General features: G+C 43.2%; 1 pseudogene; it reads left to right on the top strand.

The window, feature by feature from the left end:
* The first annotated feature begins 894 nt into the window (after positions 1 to 894).
* LOC100763025 lies at positions 895 to 1,927 on the top strand (annotated as a pseudogene).
* Positions 1,928 to 8,816: the final 6,889 nt, after the last annotated feature.

Raw genomic sequence — 8,816 nt, forward strand, 5'->3', positions numbered from 1 at the left:
GCTTAAATGTTGACCCTGAGAAAGGCTGAGGGCTACACTGGGATTCTGAATCCAGGGTAGTCTCTAGCCATCTAATAAAGGCTTTCTGTTGGTTTAAACACATGTCCAAGCATCCTTTTCTGACGGATAGCCCATAAAACATCAAGGTTGTGTGCTGAAACCTACTAGACAGTTTGCTTACCTGAACTGTCTGCTTCATGAGGTCCGTTGGATAAAACAGGTGCCTAGGGCCACCCTGGAGGAGAAGAGGAAGAAGGCTGAGATCTACTACTGGAAGAAGCAACTGGCAAGGCTTCAGAAACAGGCAAAAAATAATGTGATGAAGATAACAACCACTGCTGGTATGAGCCCAATAGAGACTGTGGTTAAAAGAAGAAAGTTTTGTTTTTGTTGTTTTTTGTTTTTTTGTTTTGTTTGCTTTTTTTGGTATGTAGTGTGGCAGTGAGGTGCTTGTTTTGAGACAAAGTTTCACTGTGCATTCCTGGCTAACTTGAACTTATGATATGGCCTAGGCTGGCTTCAAACTTGTAATCCTCCTGCCTCAGTTCCCTACCACCTGTGCATATACACTCATGTGCAGTGCAGTGAAACAGACACACACACTCAAAACTGCTGAGGTTACAGGTATGAGCCACCACGCCCAGCTAATAACTATCTTTCCAATGTTGTATAGTTTCTTTCTTTTCAATTTTTTTCAATTTTTTTTTTAAGTCTAGGGTGCTAAGGATGACTCATGTTTAGTTAGTTTTTCCACCATCACAATCTCCTCGTAATTCAATCTGTCCTCTTATCCTATAATGAATTGCTACATGAGTTGGAACAACTTGATGTCGTGGGGCAGAACCTCACTGCGGGCATCACCGAGCGCCAAGGCAGAGCTCAGAGTGCAGCGCAATGGGCGGGAATGCCGCTGCGCAGCAGCATGAGGGCGGCGTGCAGGAGCTTGTGAACACCTTCTTCAGCTTCCTTCTACGCAAAACAGACTTTTTCGTTGGAGGAGAAGAGGGGATGGCAGAGAAGCTTATCACACAGACCTTTAACCACCACAAGCAGCTGGCACAGAAGGCACAGAGAGAGAAGCAAGCGCAGCAGGAGACTGAACGTCAGGAGAAGGTAGAGCGGGCAGCCAGGCTGGCCAAGGAGGCCAAGGCAGAGACCCCTGGACCGCAGATCAAGGAGCTAATTGATGAGGAAGCAGAGAGACTGCAGCTGGAGATTGATCAGAAAAAGGATGCGGAGAATCATGAGGTCCAGCTCAAGAATGGCAGTCTCGACTCACCTGGGAAACAGGATGCTGAGGAGGAGAAAGATGAGAAGGACAAAGGGAAGCTGAAGTCCAACCTGGGCAATGGGGCTGACCTGCCCAACTACCGCTGGACCCAGACCCTGTCGGAACTAATCTGGCGGTACCCTTCCGAGTCAGCTTCCGGTTGAAAGGGAAAGACGTGGTGGTGGACATCCAGCGGCAGCACCTCCGGGTGGGCCTCAAAGGACAGCCACTGATGATTGATGGAGAACTGTACAATGAAGTGAAGCGGAGGAGAGGTCATGGCTCATTGAGAATGGCAAGGTGGTGACAGTGCATCTGGAGATCAATAAGATAGAATGGTGGAACCGCCTGGTTACCAGTGACCCCGAAATCAATACCAAGAAGATGAATCCTGAGAGCTCCAAGCTGTCAGACTTGAACGGTAAGACTCTCAGCATCCTGGAAAAAATGATGTACGACCAAAGGCAGAAGTCCATGGGCTTGCCCACCTTTGATGAAACAGGAAATCCTGAAGAAGTTCATGGATCAGCACCCAGAGATGGATTTCTCCAAAGCCAAATTCAACTAGCTCCTGTGTTTGCCTTCCTGAACTCTTGGGATTGAGCCCCTAAACTTCCTTTCCCACCTTTTCCTGGGACCTTGGAACCTTAGGGATAGGGCAGGTATGGTCCTCCTAGGCATGTGAGCTCCGGGGCTTCTCCGGACATGGGCTAGGTCTTGGGGTCTTCTCCTCCCCATTTGACCTGTTACACATTAAAGCTCTTTATCCTGAAGAAGAAAAAAAAAGTAAATACTATGGGACCGTATGAGCGCCCTATCTCTGTTTACCTCAGCTTATCAACCTCACATCCATCAAACAATGGCAAGCATTCTTTGTTCTGTAATGGCTGACAGTCCCAAAGCTTTGTTGAGACTGGTTACAAACCTAGGTAAGATAAAAAGTTAGTGACCAGTTTAAGATATCCTTTGTCATTTTAAGCAATCCTCCTGTAGGGCCAGGCAAGCAGGGTGAGCCATGTTATTTTGAAGAGTTAGGTAGAACCTCAAATTTGCAGCTAGCCTGGTCAATTTAGTGAGACTTCAACTAAAAGGAGACAAATTTTCAAGAGAAGCTGTGGGTGTAGCTCAGTGGTAAATCACTTGTTTAGCATGTAGGAGCCGTGGGTTGGATATAAACCTCATCGCTCCCCAGTGGAATCAATATTTTATTTATTTGTTTGTTTGTTTGTTTAATTGTGCTTGAAATTGAACCCAGGTCACAATTCTAAACATACTCTCCCACTGAGCTACACGTTCAGTTCTAATTTTTTAACTACACATCATTGTTTGCCTGTTACAGGGTCCTGCTATATAGCTCAGGCTGACCTCTAACCCTGAAGCCCAAGTGCTGGAATTACAGGTGTGCTTCGCTAGGCCTAGCTATACATTTTAGATTTACAAAACAATTGAGAGATGGCATAAGTTGTACTACCCACTTTTTCACTCTTTCTACCATTATTAACTATATCTACTACTACAGTACATTTCTTTCAAAGTTCACAGTTCATTTAGATTTCCTTAGTTTTAGTTTTTAACTTGTCCTTTTTCCTTTTCCTTTCTTTTTTTTTGGTTTTGTTTTGTTTTGTTTTGTTTTTTTGAGACAGGGTCTCTCTGTGTAGCCCAGGCTGTCCTGGAACTCACTATGCAGATAAAACTGGCCTCAAACTCACAGGCATCCACCAGGCCCTTTTCTGCTCTAAAAATCTAAGCAATATATGGTTATATTTGTTTGTTTATAAAGATTGGTTTTGGAACTACGTTCTCACTCTTTGGTGGGGGGGGGCGGGGCTGGGGCTGGAACTGGAACGTGTATAATAACCCAACCAACCTCTAACTCTCAGAAATCTTCCTGTTATCAGCCTTCCAAGTGCTGAGTTGATAGGCATGAACCATCATACCTGACTATTACAAAATATTTAGTTGTCATGTCTCTTTAGACTGCCCTTGGCCGTTATAGTTTTGAGCCTTCTCTTGTTTTGGATGACCCTGACAGTTTGGAGGCATTCTGGTCAGCTAACTGCCAGGACAGTGATTCTCAACCTTCCTAATTCTGCGACCCTTTAACAGTTCCTCATGTTGCGGTAACTCCCAACTATAAAATTTCATTGCCACTTCATAACTGTAATCTAGCTACTGTTATGAATCATAATATAAATATTTTTGGAGATAGAGGTTTGCCAAAGGGGTTGCCACCCAAAGATAAACACTGTTGTAGGATGTCTGTCAGAATTTATGCTTTTCTCAGGATTAGACTAGGGTTTTAGGTTATGTGAGGGAGATAACCAAGGGAAAGTATTCTACTCATCACATCTTCTCATGAATGCATACAATTGATCTTCTGTATTCTTAGTTTCTGCATCCAGAGACTCAACCAAATTGAAATCGAAGAAAAATTGCATTTGGATTGATCACTTTTAAAAATTTGTAATTTACATTGTACCAGCTATTAAAAGTAACCTAGAAATAATTTAAATAGGAAGGAAGCTGGGCATGGTAGCATATGCCTGTGACCCAGCAATTAGAAGTTGGAGGCAGGAGGATCAGGAGTTTAAGGCCAGGCTCAGCTTTGTTTCCAGTTCCAGGCTACATGAGACCCTCAACAAATAAAGCAAAGCAAAACAAAACAAATACATGCAAAAGACAGACAGGCTTTTTTCCTCAAAGTCCCTAGAAATGGTCAAATTAAACTGCAAATTTATGTGGTAGAAACTGAAGAAGGAAAGTGGTGTTAGAGTACTTGCCTAGCCTGTGTGAGGACCTGGATTTAAACACCCAGGGTACCAAACAAAAGTGAGATCGAGGGAAAAGGATTGCTTTTGAGCTAGAGGCCAGCCTAGACTACATAGGAGTTCAAGGTGAGTATGAGGTACACAGCAAGACCCAGTGGCAAAACTAAATTTAAAAAATAGACAAATTAATAGATAAAACCAACTGATCCCATTTCACATTTTGAAGGGACATTAAGATAGCTTTGACAAGTATTTTTAATTATCTAATCTCTTTTGAATACATCTGTTTGAATTTAACTCCTTATAATAATTAGAGTCCAATGGGTCCAGCTACTTGGAAAACCATCTCGTGTTTATAAACCATGGAGTCACATTCTACTCAACATAGGTCTTAATATGCCATGGATATGAGCCAAAAAAATTAAAAACAAAAATAGCTTGCCCTGGCTGCACTGGCAGTGGCATAGTCCTAGGACAAAGGCTGGTTTCAGGGTTTCTAACATGTCAAGTCCAAAGACTTATTCCAAAGAAAACAAACAATAATAATGGTGAAAAGGCAAGGCAGGGTTTCAAAAAACTAGTCATTTTGGTGAGACTGTAATTAAGCATTGGTTCATTTGTGGTTTGGTCAAACTCTGTTCTGGTTGATCACTACATTAGTTCTGGTTCTGCTAGATGGCCTTAGAGAAGTCCTTATCTCCTTATCACTTGAGGGACACTATAATTTCCATGAAATGATAGCTTCTGCTTAGCAGGTGATTTTATCATAGGGTGATCTGTGCTTTTCCTGGAATCCAAGACAGGTTTACGGCAATGACTGGACATTTTCAGGGCATGCCTTTCAGAGTACCTGGTCAAAGCTGATAGTATGATATATCAGCTATTACCTTTGTGCCTGCAGCCTTGAAGGGAAATGAGTAGGTTAGGTATTTACCACTTTTTAAACAGGCTTTAAATGATTAACTGCCCATCTGCTTCAGTAAGCAAGAGTCGGAGCCAAATGAAAGCAGGCAGATTTTTAAAAGATGGAGGGGTAGGGGGTTGAGGGCCAGAGATGTCCAGGTAAGGAATGTAGTGCTTTTTTGTACATGGTGTTTTTAATTATCTATTCCATTGGTAATAAAGCTTATGAATAAATGTTTAGAAAACCCATACATGCTGAGCGATTCTCTCCTGAGTCTAGATGAACTAGGATCATACCCACAGTATAAAACAGCCTGAGATTTTGGAATTAGTGACCAGAAAACAAAGGAGGTTTGGTTTTCTTAATTGGCATTTCTTAACAAAAATGAGCAAAATGTGGCACTTTACAAGGCCCTCCAAAACCCAGGCCTAGCCTCTGCAGGTAAAATGGAACACTGAGGATACAGAAAGAAATGCCCTCCACCCCACTTCAGGTATACTCTTCAGTCACATATATGCAAAAGCTTCCATGGTCATTCAAAATGCTAGGCCAGGGACACTCCCCGTTGCATGTAATTATTACTATTTCAGTTTTAGCTGTAGCTATTGCCTTCCTTGGCAACAATTAAAAACAATGTATGGAATGGAGTGCTTTGAACCTTGTGATAATCTAAGTACAGGTCTGAGGAATTCTCTGTCCGGCCACCTCCTACTCCAGAACCTTTGGAGCTCAGGCAACTCCTGTATGGACCAGGGCTCATCCACATCCTAAGACTGGTTGATCAGTTGCTACCTGCCCTGTTCCTGGCTGGGTGAAGGGGGCTGTGCCCATGTGAGTATGGGAGGGAAAGAGAGCCCTTCTGTGAACAACTAAGACTGGCAGGTATCCCAAAAGTCCTGAGTGGCCAAATTTAAGTGCAAACTGGGAAGGGAGAACAGATGAAGGAAAACCCCAAAGGAGCCACAAGTGTAGCTCCACCTTACCTATCTCCTCTGTTCTGTGGCTTCCTCCAAGCCTCAGGAAGGCTTGGTCTGAGTCCCTAGTGTGTCCAATGGGGCTCCAATAGCACCTAGGCCCAAGACAACCAAGGAGACTCAAAGACACCCAACTCTAGGTTTTTACAGACCAGAGTAGGAGTTACAAATCCCTTGTGCTGTCTGTAGCCCACAGCCCACCAACTTTGCATCTCCTTGGACTTGGGCCTCCAGGGACAGATAGTAGGGCCTGCTTATCCCCACACCACTGCTTTCTTTCCATGAACCACCAGACCTTTCTAGTGGGCAGGCACATATTTGCCATAGGAGGAAGTCTAGAGTGTGGTGACAGGAGACCCTTGCACCCCCCCTACACACACACACACACACACACACACACACACACACACACACACAGGGAGAGCAGCAGCTATAAAAATAAAGGGCCCCTTAGGAGAGTGTCTCATCTGTACTGTATTGGGTCACAGTCAGACCCAATACTTGTGTGTGTGTGTGTGTGTGTGTGTGTGTGTGTGTGTGTGTGTGTGTGTGTGTGTGTGTGTGTGTGTGTCTTGTGTATCCAATAGCTGCTTTCCTGAACCTCCTAACAGAAATTCAGTTTAGAATGGACACAGGAATTCCAGGGAGAGGGAGCAACTGATCAACAAGTCTTGGGATGCAGATGGGCCTCTTGTCCACAAGGGAGTTGTTTGGGCTCTACAGCAGGAAGTCCATGGAAAAGGCTTAGGAAGGGATGCCCAGGCAAGGGAGCCCATTAATTAAGAAACAACCCCCAGACTACAAAGTGAGCCCTGCAGCCTCCTTGGAGAGTCCCTCCATCACCTGCATTTTTGAGGCTCTGCTTCCCTACTGGGGTCTAAGCTCAGAAAAACAGCTGCATATCCTGTTTCTTCCCTGCATTTGGGCTCAATCTAATTAACAACTCTGTTTTGCTGTTTGAGAAGGAGTTGGGGGTTGATCTCATGTAGCCCAGAACCGGATGACAAACTGTCCTGTTGCCTCCAATTTTTAATGACAATGATTACAGAAGTTGATGTCACCCAGGCAATTGACTCACTTTTGCTTTAGAAATTAGTCCTGATTGCTTGTTTTACTTTTTCATTCTCATTTCTATAGGCCCCACCCCCATGACACCCCAAGTTTTTAAATAGTTAGTTGTTTCAATTGTGTTTTACCTTTTAAGTCTACAGTTGTTTAGCACAATGATTTGTGATGTGAAAATAGAAGATCCTTAAAACTCTGCTCAATAGTTGGGGGCTACTCAGCTTGTGTAAGCCCTGGGTTTCATACCCAACACCATGAAAAAGGGAGGCCTTCCAATTAACCACAAAGAGAATTGCACGTTATGTCAACAAAGACAAGTCCCCAGCCTGTGTTTTCATCTATTACTATGATGATAATATGTAATGATCTACAGGCTAGACAGGAGCAATACAGATAAAGTAAATGTGTAAAGAAGAATTGGAGTTTGTGACCAGATGGTTCAGCAGGTAGAAGTGCTCTCCACCAAGATTGATGACCTGAGTTCAATCCCCTGGACCCCCATGGTAGGTAGAAGAACAAACACCTACAAGATTCTTCTGATCCACAAGAGTGTTGTGGCATCCCTCCCTCCCTCCCTTCCCCTCTCTCTGTCAATAAGTAAACAAACAAACAAATATAAAATCAAGGCAGCTGTGGTTGCCTGTACAAGACCAAGCCAATGAAAATTTCATCAGGGGAGGAGGGACTACTGAGAACTCATCCATAGGGAAGTAGCTGTTGGCAGTTGATTAGTTGATTAACTGTTGAGGGATGGAGAGTCTTTGGGGTTGTGACTGTTGGTAGGTTGCCCATGCCCTAGTGAATGGTTCCACATCCATTCATGTATGGTTGGCATTTACTGAACACAGGTGGTTATTAATAATAAAAATAAAAAGAAGAGATAGATTTGGAGGAAGACTGGTTCAAGGGTCCTAGGGGGTGGATATGATCAAAATACATTGTAACCATGTATGAAGGTTTAAAATAATAAAATATTGCTTAATAGATGTAAACATGTTTTAAATGTTGCCTGAGACTCTTGGAAGATTGCAGGGAATCGTAGTGGTAGGGACTACTAAAGTACCCTATGACTTTGTCTGTAAGAGTACGTACAGTACTTCACATCTGAAGCTTAATGATTCTCCAGAAGAATGTGTGTTTGTAGCTTCCTAAACTTTACCTTCTTCCCAGGGAGACTAAAAGTAAGTATTTTATGAGAAATGTTCTACTTTTTGGTTTATGATAGGGTCTCATGTAGCCCAGACTGACTTACAACTCACTATACAGCCCAGTTAGGCTTTAAATTCCTAGTCCTCTTGCTTCTACCTCCAAAGCATTGAGAACACAGGCCTCTACCACCATGCCCCCCACCCACCCAGTACTGGGGATTAAACCTAGGGTCTAAGGAATGCTAAGCAAGCTCTCTACCCTCCTTGGAGCTGCATCCTCAGCTCTCCACTTTGTGAATGTTGACATGTAATTCGCAAACACTGTAAAACAATGTTTGTGAAACAACTTGTTTGTTAAACTGCTCTCCTGTTTTCTGGCATAGGAATACTGATAAGTCTAAATAAGGTACACTTCCTCTAAGTAGAAAGAATTATCTAAGTGAAGAAATTAAAAAAAAACACTCAAATATTGAATGTGCCTTAATAAAAGTCAAGATCTGTTTTCCCTGTTCAACTCTGAGACCCCTGAGCACATGAGAAATGAAATCCCAGGTAGTTTGGAGGGCTGCAAATGCAGAATTCAGGACTGGGCACATAGCTCAGTGATAATGTCCTCTATGATGTCTAGGACCTAGGTTTGATTCCCAGTACTTGGGGGAAGGATGAGATGATCAGAATAGTGTTTTA

Source organism: Cricetulus griseus, chromosome X, assembly GCF_003668045.3.
Source record: "Cricetulus griseus strain 17A/GY chromosome X, alternate assembly CriGri-PICRH-1.0, whole genome shotgun sequence".
Lineage (NCBI taxonomy): Eukaryota > Metazoa > Chordata > Mammalia > Rodentia > Cricetidae > Cricetulus > Cricetulus griseus.